The following is a 10,549-nucleotide window of genomic DNA, read 5'->3' as shown; positions in this document are numbered from 1 at the left end:
GGGAAACCCAAACTGTGACTTCCATGACTTGATTACTCAGCTGATACATGAGAGATGTCTTGAAGGAGCAGGTGGGCTGACTTATGTTCAAAAGGAACAACTGCAGCTTGGCAGCTTTCTATTTCAGAGGAAGGCAGTAATCCCTTAGGCTCCAACCCTGCCCTATAAGGGATTCTCTCCCTTCCCCAGCAATGACCCTAGGCACCATATATTAACACCAACAGGATTTAAACCCCCCGTATTCTAAGCTGTGCTAAACAGCTCGCATTTTTTTTCTTCTAGTTCCTCATTTCTCTTCTATCTGAAATTCAGCATTGCCCTGGAAGTAGTGGCAGCAATGGCTGTGCTATGACCCAGCATGAACAGCTTGATGGGAGGATGATGTACTGCTAGGACACATGAGATTTGGGTTCAGTAATCTCTTGGTCCCAGGCTGCTTTTAACTTGGTAGCTGTGACTGCCCACTCTTCAAGTGCAACAGCCAGTGTATCAGGACTACTTTGGGTACTCTAAACCCAAGAGGCAAGAGGAATCTGGGAGGAACTTTGAGAGGAATTTCAGCTCCGCAGAAGGCGCTTCTGCTGCATCGGTTCCTGCTGCTTCTTCTGTTACTTATTTGAATGCTACACCGCCACTGATCTCTATCCCTTGGTCATTTTTATCTGGATCATCCAATCTTCCAGATAAAGACTTTCACTGGCTATTTGCAGAGCAGCTAGCAGGTCTGCAATCCCATTTCAGCCTCCAAAAATTATTCAGTCTATTAGTAATACATACAGTAACATATTATGTTGGTTTATGCAGTGGGATAGCAGAGCTACCCCTGGAAAAAGCATGGAAAGGGAACCTGCCAGATGCCCAGCTGCTGGCTTCTTCCAAAATGTGTGATCTGTAAAGACTCAAGGCAATGGCCAATCCTCCCATAGATTCTGCCTTTAACGTGTAAATTCAGATTTCTTTCTTGCCAAGGTGGAGAGGAAAAAGAGGACTTTTAAAGAGTGCTGGGCTAAACTCTTCTTCCCTCACACTCCAGTGAGAAGTAATACTGCTCAGTGGTGGAGAAGAAATCAGCTCAAGAGCCCTGCGTATGCATAGGGAGAACAAACGTCTGCTCGATGTCTGGTGTAGGGTAGGCACGTAACGCAGTGTATGCTGTTCTTTCCAAGGCAATTGAAGTCAACGGGAGTCTTTGCAATCAGGCTTTCCATTAACAGTTATTGGAATGAGCTCATCTAGTCTCCAATTTAGCTCTAAGGAGATCTTGCCGACGGTTGTCACGTTGGCTGTTCCCCTACACCCTTCCATATTTGTTAATCCAAGCGCTGCAAATGCGAATGGGATTTTGCATGGCATCTGTCTGCATGCTATAAAAGCCAAGCGAGAATGCCAGCATCCCTGACACCATAAGACCCCAACCCTGAGGGGGTTTCTGGGCCCCGGGTAAAATGAATTAATAACAAGTGCATTGGCAGACTTTGTGCAGACAAGCCAGACAGAAACCCCCAGGCTAGGGCAAGGGGGACAAAAAAAAATCCGGGGGACATGGAGATTTCAGCCTTGCAAGGGCCAAACATTCAGCCAAGTTCAGTCACTTCACTGGGAGGAGCTGGCATTTAAGGCTGTAGCTGACTGCCACTGCCCTGGCTGGAAAGCCAGAAAGGTCTCACATCAAGGAGAACAAGGTGTCTGTGCACTTTGCAGCATTCAAAAGCCATCTGGTCCCTCAAAGCCAGGGGCAAACACACAGACCATCATAGCAACAGCCACCCGAGATGAGAGAAAGGCTGTTGGATGCCCAGCACTGTCCACGTAGCTAAATCTGTCACCAAAGCAGCCAACAAAACCAAACCATATTTACATCCACAAGGCAATAAAGCAAGCAATCTGCTCAGAGTGGTGTTTTTTGCAGTTAGGATTAAGTTCACTGAAGGCAACAGAAAGTGTCCAGCTGGCTCGAGATTACCCTTCTGTGGAAAATTACTTTACACGCAGCAAATGCAGCCTCGGATTAAGGCTGTTAGCACCTTACAGCAATAACTGGGCTTTGTTTGTACAGTGGCAGCAAAAATGGGATCTGGTCTTGACTGAGGCTTAAGGATGTAATAAAACTGATTAGTTAATACTGCCAACCATTTGGAGGGAAATCAAAACACATGGGAAAGTTTCACCAGACCAAAAACTTCCTGCCAACTCCCACCCTCAAAGGTGAAATCAAAGGTTATTTCCTGCATTTGGTTCAAACTGAGCAGGTCATGTCTGGAAGGACAAATGCCCCAGTCTTTGTTAGTCCCAGGTAGGCAGGAATGCCATGTCCCTTTTGGCCCCAGATGCTCTTGCCCTTGGCTGTAAGAGCAGAGCCAGCACATCCCAAGAAGCCTCTTAGCAGCTGAGAATGCACCAGGGAGGGGGAATGGGCTGCCTTGCACCTCCCGGCCATCCCTGGAAATAACCCGCCCATCAATCATCCATTCCCAAGCCAGGCCATACAAGGGAGGCAAGGTAGCAAGAGCCGTATGAAAAGGGAGGGAGGACAAAAGTGGCCATGCATGGTCAGTGGGACCTGGCAGGGACAGCTATCAGGCAAGGACTAGGAGTATGGTCCATTAGGCACCACATGTCCATGCTTTCCCAGCAGGAGCCTCTGCAAACCCACTGCATCTACTTTTGTACATACATGTATATACACTAAAAAATACATGTTCTGTATAGCTATTAAATATATACATATACTTTTCTATATATAAAGTATAAACATATACCTTTTAAAACCTATATTTCTTCTATCCCTCTGCCTCCACCCTTTGTTTCTGAACCGCACAGCACTTTCCAGCAGAAAGTGTTTCTCTCCCCATGGGCTGGAAAGTGAAGCACCTACTGCAGTGCTGCTGCTGAAACAGGGTAGCAGAGCCCAAGTGCTGCTGCAAGCTCCACTGACGCATAGCAAAATCCTGATTCCCTGCCCCAAAATGTGCCCTTTATCCTTGTCTTTCGTGTGTTACAATTTGGCCAGTCCCTGCATGGGGCTTGCTAGGAGCAAGGCCAAGATATCCCCCAGAGGAGGTGGGAGTCCACCATACCAAGTGCAGGGGTTTGAAGCATAGAGATGCATACAGGGAGCATCCCACCACCACTCTGAATTAACCCCATGCTCCTGCCCCTCCATGAGCACAAGGAGGTTCTCTCCCAGTTTTCTTCTTTTCCATGGGATGGGGCAGTTTTTCATGACCACATTTGTGTTTCTCAGGTCTCCCTCTGGCCCCACACCCCACAGCCCTCCTCGCCTGCCAGCAGCTCCCCAACAGTCCTGTCGTGCCTCCCTCCCACCTCAGCCATCCTTTTCTCTGGGTGACAGGGAGGGAGGGTCAGCGCTTCCCTCCTGCTACTGAAGAGAGTTTTGCCAAGTCCCCCAAGAGATGCCATGTCACTCCCAGCCCCACACTTTGGTTTTGGAAGGGTCTTTTCTCCTACCACTGACCCTTGAGACTTCAGAGCACCTGAGTCTCTGCAGGTGACACGAGCATCATGCAGTGCCTAACCAAAGCCAGGAAGGAAAAGTGCCTTATGATCCTGTGCCAGATCCTAGATCCTGTGGACCCCAACCCTCCCCTGATGCTTCTCCATTCAAAGCAAGACCCAGCCCCTTTGCAGCTTTATCCCCGCAGCAGCATCCCTTGCTGTGGCTCCTGCTTACCTGGGAGGAACAGAGAGAAGCACCGAGCTCCCTGCTGAAGGGGACAGGCAGGCTGGGATCTGCGAGCCTTCCAAGGTGGTGCAGCTCTCAACTTATAGTGACATTTGATCGTATGGAGGAGCCAATTGGCCCCAGGCTCCCTGTCCTGGGCAGGGAAGGGAGCAGGGACTGGGCGGGGGGTTGGAGGGCGAAGCGAGGGAAGGGGATAAAAAGGTCATACCATGTATAGGAGCAGCTGGAGGAACCGCACAGATGAGGCTAAGATGGGAGGGACATGTTTGGAGGAAAAAGAAAACCCAACTCCAGGGCTTGTGTTTCTATATTTACAGCCCCAGCAGGCAGGCAGGCAGAACCTAAAGAGGGGTATCTGAGGCAAAGGCACCTCAGAAACAAACTGTGGGTCTCCTGCAACTCCATGGTGCATGGTTAAAACCCGGTTGTGGCATCCTGGCTCTTGTAATCCTAACACAAAGCAGCAGCCTCTCCTCTCCTGGCTGGGCAGGGTTTCTTCCCTGCTGCCCCACTACACGTGAATGGGTTAGAGCGTGTGATGGGCTTGGGGACCTTCTGCTGTCTGACACAAGTGGTCACAGGCATGTAAGAATTCAGAGGCACATAGCACATGTCATGTGTGGGCTTGTGTGTGGCACACTCTGACCTGTCGCTAAGACTGCCAGGGCTCTGCCATGCATCAGGGCTTGAGGAGACCTGGAACAAGAAGCAGGAGAACAGTGTGCAACAAGAGAGCTTGTCTGACTCAAGCCATGCTCAAAGCATAATATGAAACCAGTATCTAAGTAAGGACATCTTACAGACAGCAAATCCCAGATGGCTGTACCCCACCAACAACCTAGGTGCCCCAGGGGTTTTGCTGCCCGAGCACCCTCCACAGTTGCCTGGCTCTGCCGGCAGAGGATTGCAGTGCCTTGCACAATCCTCTGGCTCATGGTTTCCATTTCACTAACCCTCTCAGGCTTCAGCTCCCCATGCCCTTCCTTGGCAGGGTTCCCTGGTGATGCAGAGCGTGCCCTCCAGTGTCCCTGGCAACTCCAGCACCCATGTTCCCCCAGCCTGTAGGAACAGAGAACAGCTTTAGTAGCTGCAGGGGAGGCGTTGTTTCTGGCCTGGGTCACAGATTGATTCCTGCCCTCTCTTTCCCTGCTGCTTGCAAGAAGGGGTCCCCAACCGAGGATGTAGACAAGTTTTTAAAGCTGTGGAGCAGGAGCTGCAGCCTCCCATTCACCAGGTAACATGCATGAGCAGAAACCTCCTTCTCCAGCTTCTATTCTCCAGCTCTCAGGCAGCTTATCCCCTCGCCTCCCTCCTGCAATCCAGCTCAAGGCAACGCTTTTGTTACTTGTTGGGTAAGAGGGGGACAGTGCATCCTCAGACCCCTGGCTTTGGCTGGGAGTTTGCTGGGTGGGGGAGCTGGGGTGGGCACCCCACACTGCTTTGGAGAATAGCACCTGCATGGGGACACAGGGCCGGACCAAGTATGGTGGCCTCCACACCCCTTCCCCAGGTCGCTCAAAGGCACTAACACAGCAAACCAGCTTCCACACTGCGTTCTCAGCCCCATTGAGCGTTTCTGCCACCTTCCCTTGGCTCATTTTCCTCGGACACTCACCAGCTGGGCACATCTCCAAGCAATACTGTATTTGTCCAAACTGGCTGCAGAGGGGGGATGTGCGGAGGGGAGATGTACGGAGGGGAGCCCCCCAGCCGTTTCTCCTTTTACGTCCCCGGTGGACCTGATTTGGCAATGGCATTCACCAGACTCCTTTGCCTGCCTGCTGTTATAGACTGACAGGGCATCGTGACTCAGGTCTCTGCACCAAGGACTAGATCAATCTGTTAACAAGAAAGCATGTGTGTGCAAGTGCACGTGAAGCCCTGGCTTAGAGCAGGGTGGTTCTCAGCAGATGCGAGGCTGTACACTCCTGTGGTTCCGTCTGGCCCATTTGCTGCTAGTCAGTTGGCAGGAGCCATGTGAGCATCTTGAAGGGCTGCACAGCCTCTGCCGGAGTAGTGCTGCTTGTGCACCAGTGGCACTTCACATCACTCAAATTCCCCTCTAGGCACCTTGACAAATGTGATGTTGATGCAAGCTGCTGGAGGTAACCAGAGGTTTCTACCTGCTGCAGCTCTATTTTCAAATAGATGAGATGCAAACATTACCGCCTGCAGCATCTCATTTAGTTCCTATATACTCAGCTCAGTTCCTGATCTGGACATGCTGGATTACTGCTCCACACAATGTCTGTCTTTACATTATGCATCATGTCCACGCTCTGTCTTCCCCATCGCCACCCCTTGGAAGCATAGCCCATTACTTCATACTGTCTCAAAGGATGTCTGTGCATCCTATAGGCTGCCTGTGTCAAAGCGCTCGTGTCAATGTCTTGCATACTGTTTCCAGTCCCAGCATGATCCAGGTCCCTCTATGCATAGGACTGAGGGTATCTGATGCTCATCCCTCTGGAAAGATTGTTTACCTGATGCTCACATCCTCTGTTTGCGCTGCTGTCATCTAGCTCACAACTGAGGTTCATTCCTCACAGCCCATTTTATGTTTGCCCTTCCTTCCCTTTGTGGATCTCTCTATCCACTTCAGCACACAACTATAATCCTCTCCAATATGTGCTTCTCACATATACCCTACACCTAGTCCTTATTTCATCTCTTGATGCCATTGCACACCAGTTTTAGTCACAGCCTGCAACATTTTCATCATCAGCTCTGCCTCTCTTTACTGTAATTGTCCTGCTCTGGGATATATATTTTGCTGTCTTGAAATCATCTGTTCTCCCTGCATCAGCAGCAAGGTGTACTTGGGCTCCCCTCTGAGCTGCTGCAGCACAGCCACGCAAGCCTTGAGAGCAAGCAAACCAACAGCTACACCTCATGCTTCCTACTGGTAGCATGGACCCCATGAGAGAGAGTTGATCCCATCTATAGCCACATTTCTACCAAAAATTATCAGATTTTGTTATGCGAGGGTGCAGTGAGCACCTGTCTTTGGAGAAGCCACTCTCGCCAGCTGCCAGGTTAGGAGACAGCATGCAAGCCAAAGGGAGCATGCGTGCAGGTCACAGACATGAGCCAGGGCCTCAAACTGCATGAAGTCCATCCACCTGCTGAACTCAAGCCAGAACCTGGCATGCTTTTACAGTGACAGTATCTCTACCTGGGAGAGGATACAGCAAACCAGTGTTCCTCCTTGAATAGCAACTAGAGGCTGGGGCAGAGATCTACAGAAGTTTCCACTAGGTAACGTAGACCAATATCACCTTTCTTTTTGATAGGTAGGAGCACCCAGACTGGTTATTTGAGATGGGCCACAGGAATATATGGCATAGCAGGGCCACTTGCAGGGGAGCTGCAATCGGCCCTGCTCATCTTTTCTGGCTTTTGGCTGACCTATTGCAGCAGCTAATGCACTCAGAGCAACAAGAGCTTAAATACAGTGCACACACATTAGCCTTGATACAGTGCACACACATTAGCCTTGATAACTTTATGGATTGCATAAAGATGGGCACTTTGGCCAAATGCTTGTGGGTTTGGTTGTTTTTTTAATACCCACCATGCTCACTGCACACCAGGCAGTATTTCCATGGATCATTGCTCCTCCGACACTCAGCTAGCAAAACAAAAGGAGTGCTGGAAAACTGCATCTGAAAACCTCTGCAGCTCTGGAAGTCTGAAATCATCTGTGGCTTCACATTCATTAAAGACTACAGAGTTTGTAAATAAAATCATCTATGTCCTTCCCATAAAACAGGTGCCCGAGAGGTACCTACCCCTTATTCACCAGCACTGACCATCACTGAGCAAATCAATCTCATACCGAAGCAGGTCCTGCTATTAGCCTGGGAGTTGGGCCAGAGAACCTCCTGAGTTCCTTCCTCACCCAAACCTGTCCATGACTCTGCACTTACATCTCCATGCTTGAGCTACAAAGGAACTTTCACTGACATTTTCTGTCATCCAAAAACAGTTACATTATCCAAAGTGAATTTGTTGCAAGGGAAGTATGTTTTACTTGAGTTGTTCTATCACCCACAAAGCCTAACTGTTTCTTTTATCCTCCCTGTCAATTTGAGTGCTTGCAAAACAACATCTTTTGATTTTTTTGCATGATACAGCTATTTTGGTTTTGACATCCACTTACACAGACATCAGCACTGAAACACTTGATGTTACCCAGGAAAACGTGTTGATTAAGCTGACTGGAGAAGGGTGAGGATGTGTTTTTCTGGTTTGTGACACTCAATTATAAACCTTTTACCATGATTCAGGACAGGTGGGAAATGATAATCACAAAAGTCATTCAGGAAGGAAAAGTAAATTCTCATCCGCTTCTCCTCTCCTTTCTTCTCTTTATTGCACCCCAGAGAAAAGGATTCTGCGGTGGGGTTTAATCAGCAGTTCAAGGTTAAAGTAGATGGCCTACGTTCACTGAAGCACTCTTTCCAACTTATTGAAATAGCTGTCAATAAAGAGGCAGATCAGATAGTGACCGAGTAAGTACAAGAGAAAAAGAATATATATATATATATAACTAATTTCTGTTCCTGGGTAAAATCCAATGACCTGTTTTATGCAGCCAGTCAAGCAGAGATCAGAATAGCCTGAAACTTTAAAATCACCTCCTCTATTTTAAGTATCAGTACACCACTGCCATTTTATGGGCAGTGACAGGATCCTAAGGAAACTGAAACACAACTGAAATGGACTGAGCGAAGACTGCTTCCTCTTTGGCTCCTCCAATACCCTTGTTTGGCATTTGGGCTCAGGATCTCAGTCCTCAGTTTGTCTCTTCCTCCCCTAGACAAAAGACACCCGATGCCATGTTTGCGATGAAGAGCGATGAACCACTTGCAGCAGCCACTCAGATACAGGGGCAAGCAAGCATTCACCAGGTTGGGGATTCACCTACCTGAATCCTGGAGTGAGGCTGGGAAACGTCAGGGTGACAATAACTTCTCCTGATGGCGGCTCCTTGATATCTCAAAGGCTCAGGGGCATACATGGGAGAACAAAGGGCAACAAACAAGCTTACTCTTGTTAATGACCAAATTACCTATGCATGCCTCCATCTGCCTTCCCAATACTGCTCTCCTCCTCTTTGCATCTGAGGGAGTCAATCAACTTTTCCATGGAGGATTCTAATGTGTCATTCCTTCTGTGAAACTTGGTTGGTAGAAGAACGTACCCCTTCTTATCTCCTCTTAGACTGCAAGACCAGAAACTCTACATCTCTGCATAAGAAAGCTGAGGGATCTGAACATCTCCTGCTTCAGCATCAGATGCAGACATAACCCAGCCTCGTATGTCATTCATACAGTGTGTGCTGCAAATAAACTCATTAGGCTGGCGTGGTTTTGGTGGTGACAGCAGCAGAGCAGGGTACAACATGTTCTTGAGCATTTTTAAATCCTGTTGAAGTTTTCTTATTCATAATGGTTTATTCTGTTTCCAGTTGGTTTGGCTCTGGTTGTGATTATCTGGGCTTTTATTCCCCAGCAACATTTTCAGTGTTGGAGACACATAAAGTCACTAGTACTGCTAAACAACAATGGCAGTTTTGAGATGTTGAAGTCATCGGACAGAGGAATTAATTGCATTAGGGTATTTGCATGGAGCACCTACCCCCCGATCCTTCCATAGGTTGGCATTGTCCAAGCCCTGCAGAGCCTGTCATGATCCCAAATCATGACACTCTCTGCCGGAGAAACCTCCCAGTACCAACCCAGAAATAACAGCATCTGCATCCCTTCCATGAGAACTGGCCTCATCAGATGGGCCACAACTCGGATGGATGTGGGAAAGGCTTTGCTACCTTGATCCACAGAGTGGCTCAAAGTCAAATTACAGATACATTAGCACACAGGGACAGTGAGACACAAGGCTTGCAGGACAGTCCTGGAAAAGAAGCAAGAATTTGCCTTCAAATTTGGCTTTCTGTCACAGCTTCAAAAGCCAGATGGAAGAGTCCAAGCTTAACCCAGGTGTAAAGCTGCTTTGTAGACTTCCAAAGAAGCTGCTCTTGCATGCCCCCATCTCCCTGCAAGCATGTTTAACCTACCAGCTGCCTTGGCACCTACACTACAAAGGCTTCTGAAAGGTTGTGAGAAAGCAAAGCCCAAACTGGGATGACAGCTGGAAAAGGGGATGAAACACCCCAGGGCTAAGAGGTGATAAATAACTGTCTGGCATTTGGGCAGCTCACACATTCAGCCACAGCAAAGGCAGGTATTGAGGCCATCCCTTGCCAGCTCACTTCAGCAGCCTCAGCCCTGATCTTCAAGCCAAATTGCACACAAACCCCCAACCAAATTCACCAAACCAATCAACTCCAAATCCCCTCTTGCTCCCAGCACAGCACTTGCCATGCTGGCACCCTGCACTTACAGCACATCCCTCACCAAGAACAACCAGCGACAGAGCCAAAATTTGCACTCTTCCTCTCTAGGGACAATCAATCAAACAAGGCAACAATCAGAGCACAGCTCCAAATTTGCATTTTGCAACCCTGACTTTTGCAAAACAGCAAATCTGACCAGCAAACGTGGAAAGCCTCCAACTGGTTTCACTGCCTGGAGCGCCTCTGCTAAAATATCTGTCCTGGCAACATCACCATTCTCTGCCCTTCACCTCTCCGGTACTTTAGATGCCGAACTTTGCAGGGCCAAGGTTGGGAGCATGCAGTGGTGTTACTCGATAGCCCTACTTCATGCTAATTTTAGGTGATGGAATTTTTCATGCTTTCAAAAAAAAAAATTAGTTTCATTAGCTTCTGAGAAACCTCTTGTACCTACTGGCCACTGTAATTACTCTTTTTCCATCTGATGC

The sequence above is a fragment of the Lathamus discolor genome, chromosome 6, assembly GCF_037157495.1.
Source record: "Lathamus discolor isolate bLatDis1 chromosome 6, bLatDis1.hap1, whole genome shotgun sequence".
NCBI lineage: Eukaryota > Metazoa > Chordata > Aves > Psittaciformes > Psittacidae > Lathamus > Lathamus discolor.
This window is presented reverse-complemented; position numbering follows the sequence as displayed.